The sequence below is a fragment of the Papaver somniferum genome, chromosome 3 (genome assembly GCF_003573695.1).
Source record: "Papaver somniferum cultivar HN1 chromosome 3, ASM357369v1, whole genome shotgun sequence".
NCBI lineage: Eukaryota > Viridiplantae > Streptophyta > Magnoliopsida > Ranunculales > Papaveraceae > Papaver > Papaver somniferum.
In genome coordinates, this window is record NC_039360.1 from 35,094,836 (window position 1) to 35,116,745 (window position 21,910).

At 41.5% G+C, this 21,910-nt stretch overlaps 1 long non-coding RNA gene across 3 annotated transcripts; it reads right to left on the bottom strand.

Moving 5' to 3' along the window:
* Nucleotides 1–18,441: 18,441 nt before the first annotated feature.
* Nucleotides 18,442–20,895, bottom strand: LOC113361136. 3 transcript variants are annotated; one of them, XR_003364963.1, is made up of 8 exons: nt 20,751–20,895; nt 20,581–20,631; nt 20,225–20,268; nt 20,015–20,087; nt 19,807–19,898; nt 19,361–19,442; nt 19,135–19,220; nt 18,442–18,837 (listed from the first exon to the last, which is right to left on the bottom strand). It is a non-coding gene; the product is annotated as an uncharacterized LOC113361136 (long non-coding RNA). The 3 variants fall into 3 exon arrangements; XR_003364964.1 differs by lacking the exon at nt 20,225–20,268; XR_003364962.1 differs by having other exon boundaries at nt 20,015–20,268.
* Between the last annotated feature and the right edge of the window lie 1,015 nt (nt 20,896–21,910).

Genomic DNA, 21,910 nt, shown 5'->3' on the forward strand with positions numbered 1-21,910 from the left:
ACTAAGTGTCCTCACCTAAATATTGTCACTTTATAAATTCCAAATTAATTTGGAAAAAATGGTCCTAATATAGCAATTACTCGATTTCCAAATTGAATTTGGACTTCCATGAAAATCTAAACATGGTAAGTTAGGTTTTCCTTTTAAGTTCATAATTTTTAAATCAATCATATATTGACAAGTGTCTTCACCTAAATATTGTCACTTTATAAATTCCAAATTAATTTTGGTTTACTTTTTTAAATCTTTTTCCTATTCTTTTTAAACCAATCATACATTGCCAAGTATCCTCACCAAAACGCTCATTTCACAAAACTAAAAAAAGATCTCTTTCGCCCAATAAAAAATAAGGGTTTCCTCACCGTTTAATGTGGGAATTTTATTTGTCCGGAACTTTAAGTCTTTAGATTGTAGACTCAGTAAGAGTAAATACCGTAGCTGTGGGAACGAGACAGTACGAAGAAAACTAATAGCCGCCCATGTTGCTATTTAGAAGAGACGTACGTACCTGCTACCCCATGCATGCCATGGGCATATACAACGGTTTTTCTTTCACTAGCCTGTCGTTGTTGCTATGATTGAGGTAATATGGAAATGTGGCCTACGGAGCATTGTCGCTATCTATCATGAGCCATTTGCATTACACATTTCCAATTCGTCTGGATCCAAATTGTCGAAAATAAAGGGGATACCGCATAACTTCACATGGAGTGTGATTCCTTGGATTAAATCAAGGGTTTGATTTGATTGTCGAAGTTTTTACAGCCCAACGTGACTCACGTCTTAATGCACGAGCCCATGCATGCTTGTTTTTTTCGTTAACTTCTCATCTTGTGTGGCTCTTCTTCACTCGTTCGCTCTTTGCCCTTCATCCCCCGAGCCGTCACGCGGGTAATGTTTTTTCTCGTGATACAGGACAGCATTAAAGTGCTTGTTCCATATTTCATCCCCGGGAAGATAGTTAGAAACTTAGGAAGTTGGTATACTACATGTAATTTCAGCGAACTATTTTCCCAGAAAATACTGTAAATCAAATGAACTTTCATGGTAGTGTGAACACGTAAATCACGAAGACATCTATATGTTCACAAACAATGTTAGCACTCTAGGTACATACTCGCACTGATGATACAATTGCATTGATTCCTTGGCTCAAAACCTTCGGGTTTATCATAGCCTCATCTAATAATATCGCGAGAGGCGTTTACGCAGGGGAAGATAAAGAAAACGAAGTATAAAAGTAAAACTCATGGAGCGTTAGACGAATATAAAGTGCTGAAATGTAAATAAGACTGGGATTTACGTGGTTCAGCACTAAGGCCTACATCCACGGGGTTGTTGTTTCACTATGTACTTGATGATTACAGAGATAGTCGAGTGACTTTGGAGTTTACATAGGTCTGGGTATTGTAAAGGACAAACTTACACTCACAATTCTTCTCTCTCTCCTTCTCTCCCTGGTTTTTCCCATCCCCTCACTCTTGGTGGAGAGGGGGTATTTATAGGGTTAGAGTGTGGGACCCATTTCTGAGGGCCGTTGGAACCTTATCTTCTTGTGTTTTGTGTCCATCACGCGGAGATCTTCGCTCATTACTTGATCACGCAAAGTCATCCTCGTTCGTTCCATGGGTTGATCGACACGTATACTGCTCAGAGTGTTTAATGCGGGTAGTTGAGACGCATGCTCGTGTCAGACAAGTGTCTTCTGCCCCTGTCACATCCATGTCAGTTAACCTTCTCTTCACCGTTGATCTTAGCTTCTTTTGGGGATGAGATAAAGTAACTCTTCGGGAGTTATTTGGTGCTCCGCGGTACATCGTGTTTTCGATACATCTTTTAACTTCTGCCCTTAGATTTGTTCGGGCAAAGATCCGACGTCGTCGGGATGGGATTCTTGGCTGTGGGCGTGTGTCATCATGTTTTGATGACTTTGTCCGCATGCTCTCCACGTGTCTTCCTGTACACGTGTTTGATGATGAAATATGTACACACAATTTTCCCCTTTTCTTCGGGATTGAGTGTTTAGTGGGAGCATTGAAGAAAACAGACGTTACATATTCTTCCTCTCTCCTAATAACTTCTCCTAGATACTTGGGCATGTTTCTTACTTGTGCATTAACTGCTCATTTAATGGGCACGTTTCCCATTCCTCCTTTAACTTCCTTCTCTTTCTTTCGAGTATATTAAGGAGAGGAGAAAAATTAATTTCATTCAACGTTCCACAAAATTAATTTCATTCTCCCTGTCAGTCTTCATTCTTTGTTCTTCAACCATTAAATTCTCTCTGCATTAATCACGTTCGTTTCTTCTTTGTTTCTGGTTTGTTGTCTTCTTTGGGGATTTTGTTTGTGGTGGTAAGGTTTCTTTTCTTCGTTTCTGTTGTTTTAAGTTTTGTGTTGATTGTAAATTTTCTGCTGCTGTCGTCCCTTGTTTGTGATGAAGAACATCTTTTGATACATGTATGCTAGTTTGCCCCTGTTCTTCTTCTCAAGTCGAGGAGGGCATTGTTTTGTTTTGATTGGATTTTTAAGTTTAGGGTTTTAGGGTTTTGGGGAATTCAAGCATGTATGCTAGTTTTAGGGTTTCTGGGCTATATTAATATGAACTGCTAATTTTGTGGTTTTTTTGATCTTTAGTGATGTCCTCGTGTTTGGTTCTAACTTGTTTATGTTGTACGTCTTCGCAGCCATGTCTGGCCGTCCGCGGATTCCTTATCCAACTCCGGCATCCAGTCTACCGAGATCCCCTCCTCGTAGAGAGTCTGATACATATCCACCTGGGGGAGATCTCTCTAGATTGTCTCAAATGGATCCCCGCGGTAGTAAAGTTTCGTCTTCTTCTGGGACGAAGTCCTATCTTCCTAGGAAAGGGGATCCATCGAAGAGTCATTCCGGGTCTCGATATGCTGTCGTTCGTGTTGCTTCTCGTCCTCGTGATGACTCTAGGTGTACGCAGACACCTCCTCGTGGTGGCGCCTTCGATATTCCTCCTCTTCGTTCTGTAGCGCCCGTGCAGCACCCTCTACCGCCGCCTCCAATACTTTCTTTCAAAGGGAAGAACTCCAAAGGTGGTGTGCCGAGAACTGAATCGTCTAAGAATCCTCCTTTGAAAAGAAGAGCTTCTGAAGCTTTTGTTGGTTCGTCCGATCCCGCGGAAGAGGATGATGCTGCCCCGGTGATACGCAGCGTTTCGGTCAGCAAGAAGAAAGTCACGTTCAAGCACATTGACCTTGAAGTTTTCAAGGAAAAGCATGAGCTTCAAGCCTTCGAGGTTCGTTTCTATGCCCCTGAGGATGATATTACTTACGAGCTCATCTCGAAGTATCAGTTTGATAAGTTTCACCTGTTGACTACGATTGGAGCCTTCGAGGCGGATCTTATGCTGCCGTTGTACAAGTCTGGTGATTCCTTTTATTACGATGTGCTGGCTGGTCGTGAAGGCTCTTCCACCAATACTCACAGTCTTTCCGTGTCGCAATTATCGGGGAATTATCTCCGTGCACTGAGGGAATGTTATCTGCGGAGTAAGGGGGAGACGACGATGACATGTTACGTTCTAAATCCCGCTGAGAGGGAATGGTGTACTCCTGAAAACTTCAACAACTCCTTTGGGGATTATGTCAATAGTAGGAAGCGTAAACCGTGGAGTGTTAGCCTTCGGAACCTCGCTGCTCCTCGGGGCGAAATTCGTCTGTTAAGTGAGGTGAGCGATGCCAAACTGAAATATATTCCAGGCACCGAGGGGTCGAGTCAGTGGAAACTTTTTCCCGCGCACAAAAGGATCAAGCGTGACCATGATTATGAGTGGCACGCCACTGTTATTGAAATTGTTGGTCCTTGGGCGTATGGTTGGATTCCCGGTCCGCGCGGTTGGCGTCCTTCTGAGAGCAGCAGGCCTCGTGGATCTCCTCCTTCTCGTTATGGAGATTTCTGTCCTTGGCGTTTAAATTTCGAAGGCATGAACTTTCCTTATGCTCTTGACGTTGTTGAAGGAGACGAGGAGGAAGGTTTTGGTGCTATACTTCCATCTAAGAGTGCCACTATTGCCAAGGTATGGTTATTGTAGATTCTGGCCGCGCCCCTCCTTTTTTGAAAATCAAACTTTGTATGAAGAAATAAATCTTTTTGTGGAACGTGTGTTGGTTTGCAGGTGTCGAAGAAGAAAAAGATTGGGCGGAAGCAGTCTTCTACCATTGTGACGGGTGAGGCTGAGGTTCATGAAGAAGTTACCAGTCCGGTGAACGAAGAGTTTGTCGAGGATGAGGAAATATCTGATGGGGAAGAACGCACTGATACTTCCCCTCCTAATGTCGAGGAAGAGATTGGTGCGGGTTGTGATGGTGTTGAAGGGATAAATAATACCGTGGTGGCTGACGGCAGTGTTATCGCGGACATGTCCGCTCCTGCTGGTGAGGCTGCGGAAACTCTCCCCACCATTTCTCAAGAGTTCTCCTTTGACAGGATTTATTCCGCAGGGGAACTCTTTGACGATGCCCTCTATTTTCCCGAAGACTTTTCTTTGCTATCCCCCAATGATGATTAGGATGTGCTCGGGGGTTCTGGTAAGGAAGACGCTGCTTTTCAGAATGAGGGCGCGGATGATCACAATGCGCATGTTGATGCCGAAACTTGTGTCGATGGGGAAATATCAGCAAAGGGGAAGTCTGTGGTTGACTCGCCTTCCGAGGATTTCCCTCATTCGCTGACGTTTGAGGGTGAGGATGACATAATGGATTGGCTCAAGAAAAAGAGTCTGTTGTTTGTCCCCCATCCTGCCCCGGTGGTTGCTGGTGAGAAAGATTCCGATGCCTATACCCGTCGGATGATGGAACTATCTTCCGAGGCGCGTGTTGCTGAGATGTGGGGGAAAAGCTTGAGTGTTCCCGAAGCTACCCTCGTATCGGAGCCTCCCACTTCTGTTGCTGATATGATGGCCATAGCCGATGGGTACCAATATGGTTTTCCCCAGCAGCGTGTCTTGGAGGTAAGTCTTCGTACATATCTCTTCGTGACAATTGAATCCTTCGGTTTAATAATGTTTTCCGTTTTGATGTGTAGATGATGAGGAGTGTACATTGTAACCATGTGTTGTATCAATTCTTTAAGGCGAAATCTTTGAAGCTGGAGGCTAAGCTCCGTCACAGAGAAAAGGCATTATCTGCGGCTGAGGTGGAAATAGAAGAACTGAAGAAAAGCCTTAAAGAGAAAGAAAGGCTGGGTGAAGCGGAGGCTGGTCTTCGTTCAGAGCTTGCCGCCGTTCGCGCTGAGTTAGAGCAAACTCGCGGCCAAGTTTCAGCTTTCACAGGTTTGGTTCTTTTTCATCTTTTACCCTCATAATTCCTTGTAATTCTTCTATACTACTTAGTTGTTGTGTATGAGTCTCCCCACCCTATCTCCAGTGGGTGGCTTCCCCGAGCTGATATGGCTTCGAAACGAAAGGGCACGACAAAAATCTCGTATCAAAGAGTTGGTCGAGAAAATTAAAAGCGAAGCCAAAAAGTGGGACGCTCGAGCCGAGGGATGGCGCGCAAGGCATGTTCAGATGGTTGATATGCAGAATCTGTATAACCATGACCATACTTTGTTTAATGGTACCCTGTTGTGGACACGTGAGAATCTGCGGGAATCCCGTGAGCGTACCTCGTTGTTGGAGTCTAAAATATGTCTTCTGGAAGAGGAATTACAAAAGGCTCGCTCCCTTCCATTTCTGGGAATTAAGGAGAGTATGTTGTGTCTTACTAGAGAAAGGGACGATGCCAGAGCCGAAATTGGGGCTCTCAGCAAATCCCTTGTTGCGTCTCGCACTGAAATAACCCGCCAGGCTGAGTCTGAGAGGAATCTCGAAGTATGTATGTACAGACTTAGCAAAGGGGTAACAGAGATAAACAACGAAGTCAACCACCTTCGTCACATGGATTCGATGAAGCAGGTAGAATTAGATGCCAGTCAATTTACTCTCACCAAACTTCAACTAGATTATAAGAAACTATCCGAGGAATATGACTATCTTGATGAAGCGCGAGATGCGGTTGTTAATGAGTATGAAGAGGCTTCGGCTTGTGTCGAAGGTATAACCTTTTTCGTCGAGTGTGATTGTGTCTTTTCTGTGCTAACTCCCTTGTGTTGTCTTTTTCAGAGCTCGAGGGACAACTCCGCGCTGCAAATGAAAAATTTGAAAAGGATCAATCTTCCTTAGCGCAGCAGGAAGAACAGACTAATCATTTTAAGCGTTTGGCGGCATCCCGCGAGGAGGCCGTTGGTGCTGCTTCTAAAGAAGTGAATCGTCTATCGTCGTTGTTATCTCAACCCCACCAGCGGACGACAGTTATTATGCATAAGGCTCGGTGTCAATTGGCTGAGGAGACAAACAAGATGCTGGAGAAGATTGAGCTTGGCCTCAAGACCGAGCATGTCCTCGTCAAGAGCTATCCGCGTCGTCCTGTACCTGCCTCCTTGCCTGGCTCCTCGGGACCCTCATCTGGTGGGAGCGTCCCTTCAACTCTTCGGAACAACCCTGCTGATGGGGCGGCATCATCTAAGTAGAGACCACGACATTAGCCTTCCGTTAGATTTTGTTAGTATTTTGTAAAAAGAATATTTTTGATGTGTTTTCCTTGAATTGGCCTTGCCGCTTTTTGTAACCAACCTTTATGAAATTGATCATTATTTTGATATACCTGCAATATCAGTTTGTTGTTTATTTTAAGCATTGTGAGGAAAGACACTAAAAACAAAAGAAGAGTGTTTTAAGTGTTTGGGTGCGATACCGAAGGGAGGTACCTTCGTGATCGTCTTGAGACCTGTTACGCCGCTGGAGAACCCTTGGCCAGAGGATTCCCAGACGGTGGGGGCCGAGGCAACGTTCTAGGATATGGGGTTAAAATATTTACATACACCCATTCCGTCGACCCGTTGCCTTAAGATTGGTTGGGTATCTCTTTCTGCTGGGTGCCTTCCCCCCGGTCTTACACTTATGGACACTGATGGGGGAGCCCTGAGAGATTGTAGATTAACTACTTTCCCCAATATTGTTGATAAGTTCTGTTTACTTGAATTTCAGAAAGCTTGTTTGATTGATAGGTTGAGGCCTTCTACTCCTCGTCCAGAGATAGAAACATGTAGAGCGGTTACGCTGCCTTCTTCTTCTGGTAGTCTTCACGCAGATGCAAAGCTGCGTTGCTCCTATGGGTAGTACGGTTTGGGCCACTTAGCATTCCAAGGATGCCGGAGAACCTCGCCTTTCAGATTATGAAGATATTAGGAACCGTTTCCCGCAATGTCGTGTATTCTAAAAGGTCCTCCCCATGTGGGTGCTAGCTTTCCCCATTTCTTCTCTCGTTGATACTGTGGGATTGTTCTTAGCACATACTTCCCCTCTACAAAATTCCGAAGTTTTACCTTTTTGTTGTACTCCCTTTCTAGCCTTCGTTGATAATTTTCCATCTTCTGCAATGCTGCTTCCCTTCTTCCTTCCAGGTTGTCCAATCTCTCTAACATCATGTCCGTTGTGATATTTTTCTCCCATTCTTCGGTCTTTGTGGTTGGCATGAAGATCTTTGTTGGGATGACTGCTTCGGATCCATAAGTGAGGAGAAACGGGGATTCCCCAGTGGCAGATCTTCGTGTAGTCATGTATGCCCATAGCACATTGTGCAACTGTTCACACCATCTCCCCTTATATTCGTCTAATTGCTTTTTGAGGATAAGGGCGAGGGTCTTGTTATTGGCTTCCGCTTGTCCGTTGCTTTGAGGGTATATGGGGGTGGAGTTGTTCTTCCTTATTTTGAAAGTATCAAAGAGCATGTCTATATTTTTCCCCTGTAACTGCTTACCATTATCGGACACGATTTCTGCTGGTATGCCAAATCTGCAAATGATGTTTTGGAATATGAAGGTAAACACATCCACGTCTCTGATCCTGTCTAAGGCTTTAGCTTCCACCCATTTACTGAAGTAGTCCGTGGCTACTATCAAAAATCGTCTTTTCCCTGATCCTTCGATGAAGGGCCCGACGATATCTATGCCCCATTTTGCAAATGGCCACGGGATATCTACTGAATTTAACATTGTTGCTGGCGCGTGTATCTTTTTGGCGAAACGCTGACATTCCTCACATCGTCGGGACATTCTTGCGGCATCCTGCATCATTGTGGGCCAGTAATATCCTTGTATTTTTGCTTTCTCGGCTAGTGATCTCATGCCGCTATGATTCCCTGCGTCACCATAATGGATGTCGTTTAGAATTCGATGCCCCTCTTTTCTGGACAAGCAGCGTAGCAACAGTCCGAGGAAGGATTTCTTGTACAGGATTCCATCCCGAAGGTCATATATTCCTACTTTGGAGAGTATTTTGCTGGCTTTTTTATGGTCCGCGGGTAAGGTTCCTTCTTTAAGAAACGCATGGATCACCATTCTCCAATCATCTTTGTTGCTGAAATCTTCGTCTTGATTTGCTCTCGACAGGATATCTTCTTCGTCAAAATCGTTATGGATGTCTTCTCCTACCTGGTCTTCGATATTTTCTTCCACTGTATCTTGATTGGTAGCGAAGGAGAATTGTGATGCAATCGAAGGCTCGTATACCCTTGTTATTTTAATAGCTTCGACGCTTTTGTCCTTCAGCATGGAGGATATATATGCTAGGGCATCCGCGTGCCTAAGATCCCTTCTGCATAAGTGCCGGAACTTGATGTCCGGAATTTGTGATGCCAATTTTTGGACCAAGGCCATGTAAGCTGAGAGTGTGTCGTCGTACACATTGTACTCGATCTCTATTTTCCGTATGAAAAGATGTGAATCACTTGTCAGTCTTACATCGATTACCCCCATCTCTATTATTAAACGGAGGGCATGTACCACTGCCTCGTATTCGACGATGTTGTTAGTGTGCTCTTTGAATTCTAACCTGAGTGCATGTACGATCCTTTCTCCGGTTGGGGTGGTGATGACGATGCATATTCCTGCTCCTTCCTTATTCTTAAAACCATCAACGAAGACTTCCCATTGTCTTTGACTCGCGGGTTTGAGGATATCCATTGGATCCTTACTTTCTTCCTCGGCTTCTGGCATTCCCATAATCTCTTCGTCGTTGTCCAGGGGGAGGTCTGCTAAGAAATCCGCCAAAACTTGGGATTTTCGGGAATGTTGAATTTCATGAATGATGTTGAATTGGTCCAGGACTTGGCTATTCTGCCCACTTTTCCTGCGCTTTTAAGGACTGCTTCCAGTGGTGCTTTGCATGGGACCCGGATGACGTGAGTTAGGAAGTAGGTTCTCAGCTTTTGAGTAGCCTATACCAATTCTAGGATAAGTTGTTCGATCTTCGTGTAGTTCCTTTCCGCAGAATTTAGGGTCTTACTGACATAATAAATAGGTTGTTCTACGTTCGTATTGGTTTTGACCAACACTGCGCTAACTGCGTCTTCCGTCGCTGCTATGTATAATGCCAAAACCTCAGCAGGATCAGACTTCTGCAGGATTGGGATTGAAGCCAAGTGTTTTTTGATTTTATGGAAGGCTTCTTCGCATTCTGCGGTCCATTCAAACTTACTCCCTTTTTTGAGAGTATTGAAAAAATGTTTGCATTTGTCCGAGGATCGGGAAATAAATCTGCCCAAGGCTGCTATGGACCCATTGAGCTTATGCACCTCTTTTAAATTCTTCGGGGATGGCATTTATACTATGGCTTGGATGTTCGCTGGGTCTACCTCAATGCCCCTTTTTGTTACCAGATATCCGAGGAATTTCCCTGAAGTGACACCGAAGGTGCATTTCTATGGGTTTACTTTCATGTGATGCTTCCTCATTGCTTCGAAGATATCTCTCAGATCCTGATGGTGATCTTTGCGCAGCTTACTTTTGACGAGCATGTCATCAACGTAGACTTCTAAGGTACTACCGATCCATGGCCTGAAAATAGCATCGACCATTCTTTGGTATGTTGCCCCATACGTTTCGAAGTCCAAAGGGCATTCTGGTGTAGCAATAAAGGCCATGTGGGGTGTAGAATGCTGTGTGTGGTTGATCTTCTTCGGCCATAGATACTTGGTTGTAACCAGAATATCCATCCATGAAAGACAGCTCTTCGTATCCTTCTACCGCTTCAACCAGCTGATCTATGCTTGGTAGGGGATAGCTGTCCTTTGGACATGCCTTGTTGAGGTTAGTAAAATCGATGCATATTCTGACCCCTCCATTTTTCTTAGGAACGACGACCATGTTGGATATCCATGTAGGGTACTTGACTTCTTTGATGAACCCCGCTTCTAGTAGTTTCCGAAGTTCTTGTTCCACTGCCTTGTGGTATTTCGGTGCAACTTTTCTTATTTTATGCCTGAAAGGTGGCGTGCCAGGTTTGATGCGCAGCTCGTGTTGGATTATTTTCGGGTCGATCCCCGGGATATCTCCTAGCTTCCAGGCGAATACATCCGCGTATTCTTTAAGTAATTTGGTTAAGGAATCCTCTCTTTTTTCGTCCATTACGGTCCCTACTTTGATTATCTTCGGGTTTTCTTCCGTTCCTATGTTGATTTCTTTCACGGGCTCTACTGGTGTGAACACCGGCTTCGGATCCCCGAGGACTGGGACGTTCTTTGATTGCTATTTGGTATGGTTCTGTCCTTCGTTGGCTGCTGAAGTACCTGTTTCTGTGTTTAGGACTTTATCACCCTTTTCCAATCCCCTTCCTGGGGTTTCCTTGAGGAACAGTCTATGGCCTTTTCTTTCGCGGCTTCTTTATTTTTACTTCTTCGGGTTTTTCGCTGCTCTTCTTGTTCGTTGTTGATACGATCCTGAGTGGAATGGCACTCTCTTGCAGAGACTCGGTCTCCCTTGATTTCCATCACTCCCTCAGGTGTAGGGAATCTGAGATATTGGTAGTAAGTTTCCGCCACTCCTTTGAGTTTATGTAACCACTTTCGTCCAATAATGGCGTTGCAGGGGGATGGGGGGTCAACCACGCTGAATCGTGTTTCTACTTTCATGGGTCCGGCGTTAACCTGTAACACGATGTCTCCCAATGGCTTCGTGGGTGTTCCATTGAATCCGTAGATGGTGTAATAAGAGGTCATTAGCTGTTCTTCATGGAGCTTCATTCGTTTGAATGCGTCGTAGAATAGAACGTTTACCGAGCTTCCCCCGTCTATGAGGATCTTTTTGAGGTTATATCCAGCCACTGGTAATGTTAGGACCAGGGGGTCGTTATGGTCTTCCATATCTTCTTCGATATCTTCAGCATCGAAGATAATAGGCGAGTCCATCCACTCTTCGTGCTCATCCACCTCTACACCATCAATCTTATACAATTCGCAGCGGTCCTCGAACTGCTTTCGTAGCCTCTTTCCTATCTGCGCTGTAAGTGAGGGCCCTGCGGCTTCAGAACACGAGATGGTGTTGATTGTGCGGTTCCCCTCTGGAAGTTGGACTGGCTTGGTCCGTTTGGATCTATCTTCCGCGACATCCTTTCGTATGTAATGGTGGAGTTCGCCAGCATCAATCAGTTTTTGGATCATTATTTTGAGGCTTTTACATTTCTCGGTTTGGTGTCCGTTGAAGCAGTGATATTCACAGTAATCTTTAGACTTCTCGGTTCTTGGGGGCTGTTTTCCCTTAGACCATGGACACTCCAAATTTTCCCTTCCTTTGATCTCTCGCAGGATCCGAGCATAGCTAGCATTGAGTTTCGTGTAAACTTGATCTTCGAATTTTCGATCGTCTTTTCGTCGTTCACCCCTTCGTTCCTTCCTATCTTCGTGAAGGGGTTCCACTGAGCTATTCCTTTTGGCCCCATTGGTTTGTTCTGCGGAATTGGTACGGTGAGACCTCTGCGGATACGCCCTCGGGTTTTCACGCTGGATTTCTTCAAGACGAGCGTGCTTTTCAATAATTATTCGAAGATCTCCCTCTGTCTTAGGCACGCTTCCATGAATCTCAACAAATAGTGGACTCATTCGGTCTAATCCCCACTTGTAGCAGTTGATACTTACCACTGGGTCCACACTTCCTATGGCTTGGCAGATCTTGTGTCATCTGTTAGTGTATTCCCTCGTGGTTTCCTTGTAGCCAATTGCTAGCAAAAAGAGCTTATCCATTCCGGTGTTAACGGCTTTGTTATAATGTAAGTTCTTAAGAACTTTTCTGCGAGTTGGTCGTAGGAGTGGATGGAGTCCGGCGGCAAATTATCAAACCAAGACAATGCCGATCCCTTCAGGCTTGATGAGAAGTATCTACAGAGTACGGCGTCGTTCTGACTCCATCTGGCTAAAAAACGGTTATAATACCGAATATGTGCAGCGGGATTACTGGATCCGTCAGAGCATTCGAAGGTCGGGACAGGGCACTTCAGCGGAATAGGGGTGTTGGCCAGGCGATGAGTTAGGGGCGTGGAATTAGCCTCTCTCATGACCTCTTCTAATCTTCCCCCGCCTTGTCTACTCTTTAACTGCCTGATCTCGGCCATCATTTCATCACGAAGCTCTTCCATCACGCGGTGGTGCCCTACGCTCTTCTGCTCGTGATAGTCTGACTCTCCGTCATTATAATCCGGGTCGGATGCGCTACTTCCCCTAGTCGCGTCTCCATTAGCTGCTACGATGACTCTTCGGTCTCGATTTGGTTCTGGTGCCTTTGAATTTGCTTCATCAAGTTGCTGGCTGGTCTTCGTGCTTAGGGCAATCCGGTCTTTTAAATCTTGGTTTTCTTTGGCCAGCAGAGCTACAGCATCTGTGTAAACCTGCTGGCTCTTCTTCAATTCTTCAAGCTCAGCCATCAATAGATGTGATTGGTTTGACCCCTGATTGGGAGTCCCAGCTCGTGCTACTACGGCCATGGTGCCTCCTTCTTTTATGGTTTGCACTAAAGGTGGTGGAGGTTCAGCTTCTATTGTTGGCATTTCCAAATCGGGCGGAGTGCCCATCTGCGGTGTTAGAGCCGCCGGCACAGTTTGATTCTGATCGTTTGTTGATGGCATTCCGAAGGTTTGCGGGTGCGCGGGTTGATGTGTTCTGGATTCATCCACCCTTTCTTTTGGTTGGTGAAATCGATTCGTAGTAAGAGTTTTGCTGGCTTCCGCAGCCTTTTGGGCTGCCGCTACCGTACTGTACTTTGTCGCCGCTGCTCTGAGAGCCATGGCTGCAACGGAGTTAGCGTTCATAGGCGAAGTGATTTCCGCAGTATCCTGCCTCTGACTAGTCATTTTGGCTTTGTCTTCTTCTGCTTGCTCCGGGTGATGACCGGGGTTGTCCTTGGTTCTTCCTTCGACGAGGCTTTGGATTTTCCTGCTTCTTGCATCTTTTCCATCGTGGGTCCTTTTGTCGTTTTCTTTCTGCACAAGGGAATTTCAAACAGCGAGAAACAGAAATGTCCGTGCGGATCGGGTCAGTTTTGCGAAATACCTTACTCCAAGGCAGGCAAAAACTCATTTGATTAAAACGTATGAGTGAAAATACATGGGTTAAAGTCTTATTAAAAGTGCGGGTCCAGTGAAAGTACGTGGAAACGCGAAAAGATCCCTTTGAAAATGCACGTGGATCTTTTGAAAAATTTCGAAAACCCACCGGAAAGAAAGTTCCGTACGAGATCTAAAAAAAATACAAATCCATGGACCTAAGCGATAAATCTTTTAACCAGTTTAAATTGCTTCGGCAGATACTGCCAGGGCTATCGAAGATAACGGGTGCGTTTTTGAATATGGTAAAGTTAACAAGAGGTAAACACTGCTAGAGCTAATGAAGCAGAGCAATCATATGCTAATTTAAGATGAAATCACAGGATAAGATAAATCTTTTACCGGGACGCAGTCCCTGTTTCTAGCGCCAAATTGTGAACACGTAAATCACGAAGGCATCTATATGTTCAAAAACAATGTTCGCACTCTAGGTACATACTCGCATTGATGATACAATTGCATTGATTCCTTGGCTCAAAACCTTCGGGTTTATCATAGCCTCATCTAATAATATCGCGAGAGGCGTTTACGCAGGGGAAGATAAAGAAAACGAAGTATAAAAGTAAAACTCATGGAGCGTTAGACGAATATAAAGTGCTGAAATGTAAATAAGACTGGGATTTACGTGGTTCAGCACTAAGGCCTACATCCACGGGGTTGTTGTTTCACTATGTACTTGATGATTACAGAGATAGTCGAGTGACTTTGGAGTTTACATAGGTCTGGGTATTGTAAAGGACAAACTTACACTCACAATCCTTCTCTCTCTCCTTCTCTCCCTGGTTTTTCCCATCCCCTCACTCTTGGTGGAGAGGGGGTATTTATAGGGTTAGAGTGTGGGACCCATTTCTGAGGGCCGTTGGAACCTTATCTTCTTGTGTTTTGTGTCCATCACGCGGAGATCTTCGCTCATTACTTGATCACGCAGAGTCATCCTCGTTCGTTCCACGGGTTGATCGACACGTATACTGCTCAGAGTGTTTAATGCGGGTAGTTGAGACGCATGCTCGTGTCAGACAAGTGTTTTCTTCCCCTGTCACTTCCATGTCAGTTAACCTTCTCTTCACCGTTGATCTTAGCTTCTTTTGGGGATGAGATAAAGTAACTCTTCGGGAGTTATTTGGTGCTCCGCGGTACATCGTGTTTTCGATACATCTTTTAACTTCTGCCCTTAGATTTGTTCGGGAAAAGATCCGACGTCGACGGGATGGGATTCTTGGCTGTGGGCGTGTGTCATCATGTTTTGATGACTTTGTCCGCATGCTCTCCACGTGTCTTCCTGTACACGTGTTTGATGATGAAATATGTACACACAGGTAGAAATCAACCGATCAAGATTCAAGATACGTAAACGCGGCAGATCGTGATTGTCATGCAACTAAAATCCGGCAACAACAAACCATGATTGCGTTATTATTAGTAATAAATTCTGACAACAACATTTAATATAGTACATTCAGGTGGGGACCGGAGCACTGGTGGTGTATCACACCGCGACATGCCGACTGTTAATTTTTGGTTGGTGCCGCGGTGGTATAAGGATCTTGCGGGCATACACGTATACAAGTCACTTTCAAATTAAAAAGATGAGGAACAAAGGCCATGGTTGAAAAAAAAATACTATTTAAAAGGAAAAAAAGTTTGGAAAGGGAAGAATTTGTTAATTGGGGGTTTGGATATAACTCTGCTTCTTATTGTTGTTTTTCCAGAAATAGAAGTCAGAAGCAAAAGTCAGAAGTAAAATTATTTTGCTTTATAAAAAGTTGACATTTTTGTTTCTAGAAATCTTTCTGAAATATTATTGCTAAACTGATTTCTGATTTTTTGATTTCAAGAAGTCGAAAAGTAACTTTTGAGTGTGCATCCAAACGCGCTAGACACAAGGCAACAGATAATGAGTATATGAATTAAAAAAAAAAAAAAAAAAAAACAGGAGCTGAGAAAGGAAAAACAAAAAGAAGAAATGTCACCTGTTACATTTTAATTTAAAACGTAAGATTATCAGATGTAGTGTCACTTATATAAATAGTGCTAGACCTCTATTCAATCGTTTGAACCCACTGGTCCTGAAACAAATATGCAGTCCGATGCATGTAAATGATGTCAAGACAATCTGCCCTATCGGGCATACTTGTGTGGGGCAACAACCTTGGCTTGTGAAACACAAGGGAAAACAAGTGAATGGTGCAAAATTGCAAATACTGTCTTGGCTTTTTTGGTCGACTCTCTTCTTCTACTATTTGTTTCACCATACATTGAGAACTAGTACTCGTGTAATGTGTGCGCCAATACTTAGGGTAAGAATATTCGAACTATGGTACAATATTGATGATATAAAATGCAACCATGTCTATATATTATAATGTGTCTTTGGGTTAATTAAGGGCATTGATCTGGGTTATCCTGCGGTCATGATTGATTTATGGGGATTTAACTTTCAGTCAAATATGACCCTTGATTTTAAGCATCTTATTAATTTGTACGTTTGAGATTATGTGGCGGCCCGATCAAACATAACCCTTGCCTGACCATTAAGCAGTAGACCTCGATGTCCAGTCCGAAGTTTCCAAATATTAACGGAGTTCCAAATATTCTTATGCCAAAATCGGGTGTCTGTCAATGATTTCTAATCGTGTACTTATAGAACAAAGAAATACCTTAATACAAGAAGAAGAAATGTGGACGGTAAGAATTACACTGCGGCTCAAGCAAACTTACACTCTCTCCGTTTCACTTTAGATGATGTTTTTGGAGTTTTCACGCAGATTAAGAAATGGAGAGAGATATGAATATTTTCCATCTATACCCTTGAGAAAAGTCATCAAACATTAATTATTATTAGTGCATTTAAAAATAAATTTATAGTTCCAAGACAAAATGTTAGGGTGTTATTGTAAGTTTTATGGAAAAATATGAAAACGTTGAATTATTGTGGAACAAAAAAATAACCCTAAAACATCATCTAAAATGTAACGGAGGGAGTATTTACACAATGCTCATTCTCTTACGGATTTCCTCTTCAATATACTCTTTCTTTCTAATCATAAACGAGAATTTTGAAGCCTTTCCTCTCCCATGTACTTTTTCTTTCTCAACATAAACAAAAATTCTCAACCGGGTATCCTCTTTACTTTCGATGTTCGGTTTTTGTGTGTGCTTTAGATTTGGATAGGGTTTGTCTATTTTTGTGTGTGCCTAATTTTCAAATTGTATCAAACAAAAACCATAAGAACTGCTACTAGAATAAATTGAGAAAACAATGCATGGAGTAACTTACTCTTGATTTCGGTCATCCTGTGGGCTTGATTGATTACGGGGGATTTGACTTTGAGTCGAAGGTGACCCTTGATTTTAATCATCCCGTGGACGGGGTCGACTATCTTATAAGACATAACGGCCTATTAATTTTTATGCATGCTGCGAGGAGGATGGGTTGTTCCATGAGATATATATCCAGTTGTCCTAAAATAATTTTAAGCAATGCAATTGTGCTAAGCGCCTATGTTAACCCTAGGTTCATATCAGAAGAGTTTTATATCCGTCGGGTTGGAACTGAATTAACTTCATCGGTTGGGGTTTATTTGATACAGTTAATCCAAATTAGTATGTTTTTGATCTACTAACAGTAGGTTTTGGTATTCTTTCATCTTAATTCTTTTTGTACAACTTCCACCAGCACCATAGGTTACGTTAAGGCCTGCTGATGACAAAGACAGTGAACGCCTGGTTATCTGAAAGCTGTATCGATGATAACTATGGGGCATATAATTGTGATGAGTTATTTTTACCTTCTAACGCACTTATATCTACGAGCGACTGGGTTTAAGTATTCCCCGGGAGGTATATATATACTCATCATCCTATGTATCGATGTATAATTAGATAGTACTTCTCTTATATGTTTTTAAATAACTGATCCAATATACGTATTCAGGTGCCATCAAGTTCGAGGCTCGCGTCAAATTTCTCTACCGTCCAAAGAAGGGAAAGCTATACACTTTCTAGATCCCGAAAATTTTTCTGGTTTTGAAATTCAAAACCTAATTAGTTTTCATAATTTTCTACAGTTACGTCTCTTCCCATTATTGGATGACGATTTTTGATAGTGCATGTTGAAGATGAAACGACATCTCCAAAAGGCATGAAACCCTTTAAAAATAGCGAAGGATTCTTCCCATTACAATCATCCAAAACTCTTTCTCTCTAAGCATATTCAGAATCAAATACAGTGTGTTCTTGGTTGGGTCAAGGGAATACAACCTTTGAATCCAACAATGTTGTTAGGGCTTCATTGTATCCTGACAGCAATATTTCGCTGACCGGTTGTACTCGCCAATTTATTGGGAAGGGTCGAAATAAATGCTGAAAAGAATCGCAAGGCCTTGAAGCTCCAGTGATCCAACATTCTTTTCATTCTTTGTTTCCATCCTCTATTATCCTGATTTTCCAACGGGAAATAGGACTACAAGAAACAAAAAAAGGATCCCACTTACCATGTAATCTGTTTAATAGCTCCATACCATGAACGTCATTATGAGCCACTAGTCCAGAAGGGAATATAAATGACGAATGAAGTTTGTTATATAACATGATTTGTCACGGTTTTTAAATGTTATTCGAACCGTTATTTATTTGGTGTGACTCTTTATAAATGACAAATAGAAAACTTCATTAAGTATGACAAATAAAATATGTGACTTTCAATCACCAACAAAATTTGTTTTTTAGTACCACGGTTTTCGTACGTTAGATATAATGACAGACGATGTTTGTCATAAGGGAGGCCCTCAGTATCACGGTTATTGGGTGTTAAATATAATAACGGTTGATATCCATCATAAGGAATGGCATTTCATAAAAATAAAATTACTAATTAAATCGAATGATACGTCACTCTTCAAATTTTGGTATATAGGTTTTGTGAATCTCATTCCAATTCAGATTTGGTGTATCTGAAACTAATTTTGGTTTAACTGAATCTGAAAACAAAATAGAATCTTAAAGGAAACAGTGTGAAACTAAATTTATATCAATTACCCAAAATAACATTCAAGAACATCGAATCTCTGAAAACAAATCGCAACATGAATTCTTGCTAAAACTGAATTCAATCTGTTATAACCTTGCCACTCTAATTGCAAGCTCTCCTACAGGAGTTACATAATCTTTTGGTTGCTGAATCATCTCACCCTTTGAAACATGAGCTTTTCCACGTGCTCCATCATCTCTATCGCATAACATCTCACTTGCCAATGATTTCTTCAATCATGCAGTCATAATTGTCATCATTTGGTGGCTTTGCACTATCAACATTTGCGCTCGCAAAATATTGAGTTTCAGAAACCCCAGTAGAAGTTGTTCTATCTTGTATATGATCATCTCCATATCATGGAGCTGTTTCAAATTGAGAGAATACCCAATGTAAGTAAATTAATAAGAAAACTTAACTCAAGAAAGAAAGAGATATTGCTTGCACACTTGAAAATATTAGTGAAGTCCAAATTCACTGGAAACAAAACACAAGCTGAGCCACAGAAAAGAGGAAACTCTTTGAGTCTTTGGGTAGGGGATTAGGGAGCCCAAAAAGGTTAACTAACTTTTTCTTTTTGTATTTGGATGATCTAAATTAACAAGAATGAGTTTGAAATAAAGAGATCAAAAATAAAGATTATGACAGCCTCCTATCCTTACCTCCACCAAGGGTTGCTTTAGGTAGTCCCTCAATCGAGTACTTCAAACTTATGGCTAGTGATGTACATGATTGGAAAGGCAGAAACCTGCTCCCAATCAAGCAAATTATGCATCAAAATGAAAATAAGAATAATGACATTTGTTCGGCAATCAATTTTTTAAAATAAAAACGAAGATACAAAAAGAGAAGCAAAGTTTCAAGGCAAATTAAAATGTGCCGGTATACCTTGCGAATTCTCCACTTCAAATCTCTATCTCATGAAAATAGTACAGATCAGTATATCCACTATTAACGTCTTCTTTGATATCTGTTACCCCATATATTAACATAAACAACATTACTGAAAACAACACAAGAAGTTCTTCTAGGCTAGCCATAATTGATGCATAAGAACCCGATAAATCTATATACATTTCATAGAAATCAGGAGAAATGTGATTCCAAAGAAGCGATTTAACCTAATAGATAGTGATAGCTTTAAATTCTCTTGTCTCTATCTTTAGCACAACTGAACTAGGTTCAAAGATTATAGTTTCAAAAATGAACGCCAGATCATATGCTTTTGAACAGTATTCAGATGAATTACTCTATTCAGAAAGCCACTTGTGTTTGTGTAAATATTAGAAGCAGAAAGGAAACAAGAATCGATAGAATCTGTTATTGGTTCATACCAGATTACGTAACTCTATCAACCATAAAATCATCGGCATAAGTTCCTTTGTGGGTACATGGGAGTCTCTCAAACCAAGGATCCTTTCCAATCCTGTTAAACGATAAATGACATTTCATACACTGTTAAATTTAAGAACTATCTCCAGTTATAAAGAAAACATTCTAACTCATTTAAAAACAATTAAACTTCTCAAATAAACATCTAACCTCAAAGCTACTCATTACTTCTGACCTAACTTCTCCTTCTCTGCCATGAAGCAATCCGTAATGCAAGGAGTACCTTGTTACCAAAACGAAAAAAAAAAAAACACAACCAAAAGAGTCAATATACAACAAACAAGCACATCAAACCAATCAGATACTAAAAGGATCCCATGGTAACATTCAAATATGTAGAACAAAAAGAAGAACACAAACGTTTTGCATTCAAGCAATCCATCCTTGCTTTTCTCCAAATCCAACTACACAAAATGCAATTGATATAAAGAACATCAGTGGATATTATCTCTATAAACATAACATGACGCATAGTTTTAGCTCGATTTACTAAACCAACCACAATCAATAAAAACCCTGAGTTTAGATGTAAAAAAAAATAAATCATTACACACAAAAACTATGATATTTTTTGTAAATTGATACTATTTGTTCATATGTAATCGCAGTAACAAGATTATATATCTTTTCCACCAAAAAAGACAACAGATTCAGCTTCTTATACAACAATTTTTATAATATAAAACGAAAAAACAAAGACAAGCATGAAATCATACCTGAAGTTGAGAATAAATCCAACAAATCAATCCAAATGGATTTCGCGTAACCTAAGGAAAACATACAAACACTGAGATTCTTCTCCTAAACCTTTGTTTTCAAACATCAAACCAGTTATAATCTGAAAAAACTATGATGAGATTCAAAGGGAAATAGAAAGCGACTTTACCTTAATCTCGGAAAGAGGAATACAGAAAAATCCTTTGAATAGGAGAAGAAAAATTTGTCAAAATAAAGGAAAACCCTGATTCCATAGTTGAATCCATGGCCGATCCGCAACAAAAGCTAGGGTTCTAGCTCAGGAGAGTTGAACGAAATAGAGAAATAAAGAGTAAAGAGAGAGTTTGGGTCGATATAATCGATATAAGAAATAGTGCGTCTCGATAGCCCATTTCCCACTTAGGCCAGAAGTTTTGGGCTTTGTCGGATCGGACCGTTCCCGAACTAGGTGAAAAAAATTATGGCAAGTAATCCAGTGGCTAACAATTTTCAGACTCATAAAAACATGGCATAATACGTGGCTAGTCATTTCTGGGTCTCACAATATAATTTTAGTGGTGGGCGTATTAAAACTTAAAATATCTGTCGGATTTATTCCGTGATTTACCGGTTCATCATTAACTCACGCACCTAGTAATTTATCACATTTGAGAATAACAGTTTATTTGTGTTAAATGGTGGGCCCAGTTGTTTTTAAGTTATATGACGAAATTTATTCGTGAAATCCTAATCATGATATTAATCTGTCACTTAAAAACGTGATTAATAGCCCTTTCTGGACTAGTGAGCAAGAAAACAACAACTAAGAAAATTTTGGATGACAAAGGATGGTGCAACTTAGCATGGAGTGAATGTACTGTGTAAGTTTCTAGAGATGGACGTTAGGATGTTCTGTTCATAAAAATATTGCACTAGATAATCATAACATCTATATCTTTTCCTACGGCTCCAGCATACCCTAATAATTCCTAGCATTTTTAGGTGTGAATCCGAAAGAATTAGGTCGACAAAAAAAGATAAAAAATATCACCCAAACGTAAAATGTAGTCATCCCTTATTTCACGTTTTTTTAATGGCCAAACTACCTTTATAATCGGTAGATAACTTTACAATCGGAAAGTTAATCCACAATCTGGAGTCAATTTATTTTATATAACTTCCGAATATAAAGTATCCCCAAAATAAAATCCTTTATCTTTTGAATTTTGATTATCCTATAATCGGTAGTAAAAAAAGTTATCTTGACTCCTGATTAAAGTAGACCTTTGGCTAAAATGCTACCATAATCGGTAGTGAATTTAGGTTATTAACTCCTGAATATAGAGTAGC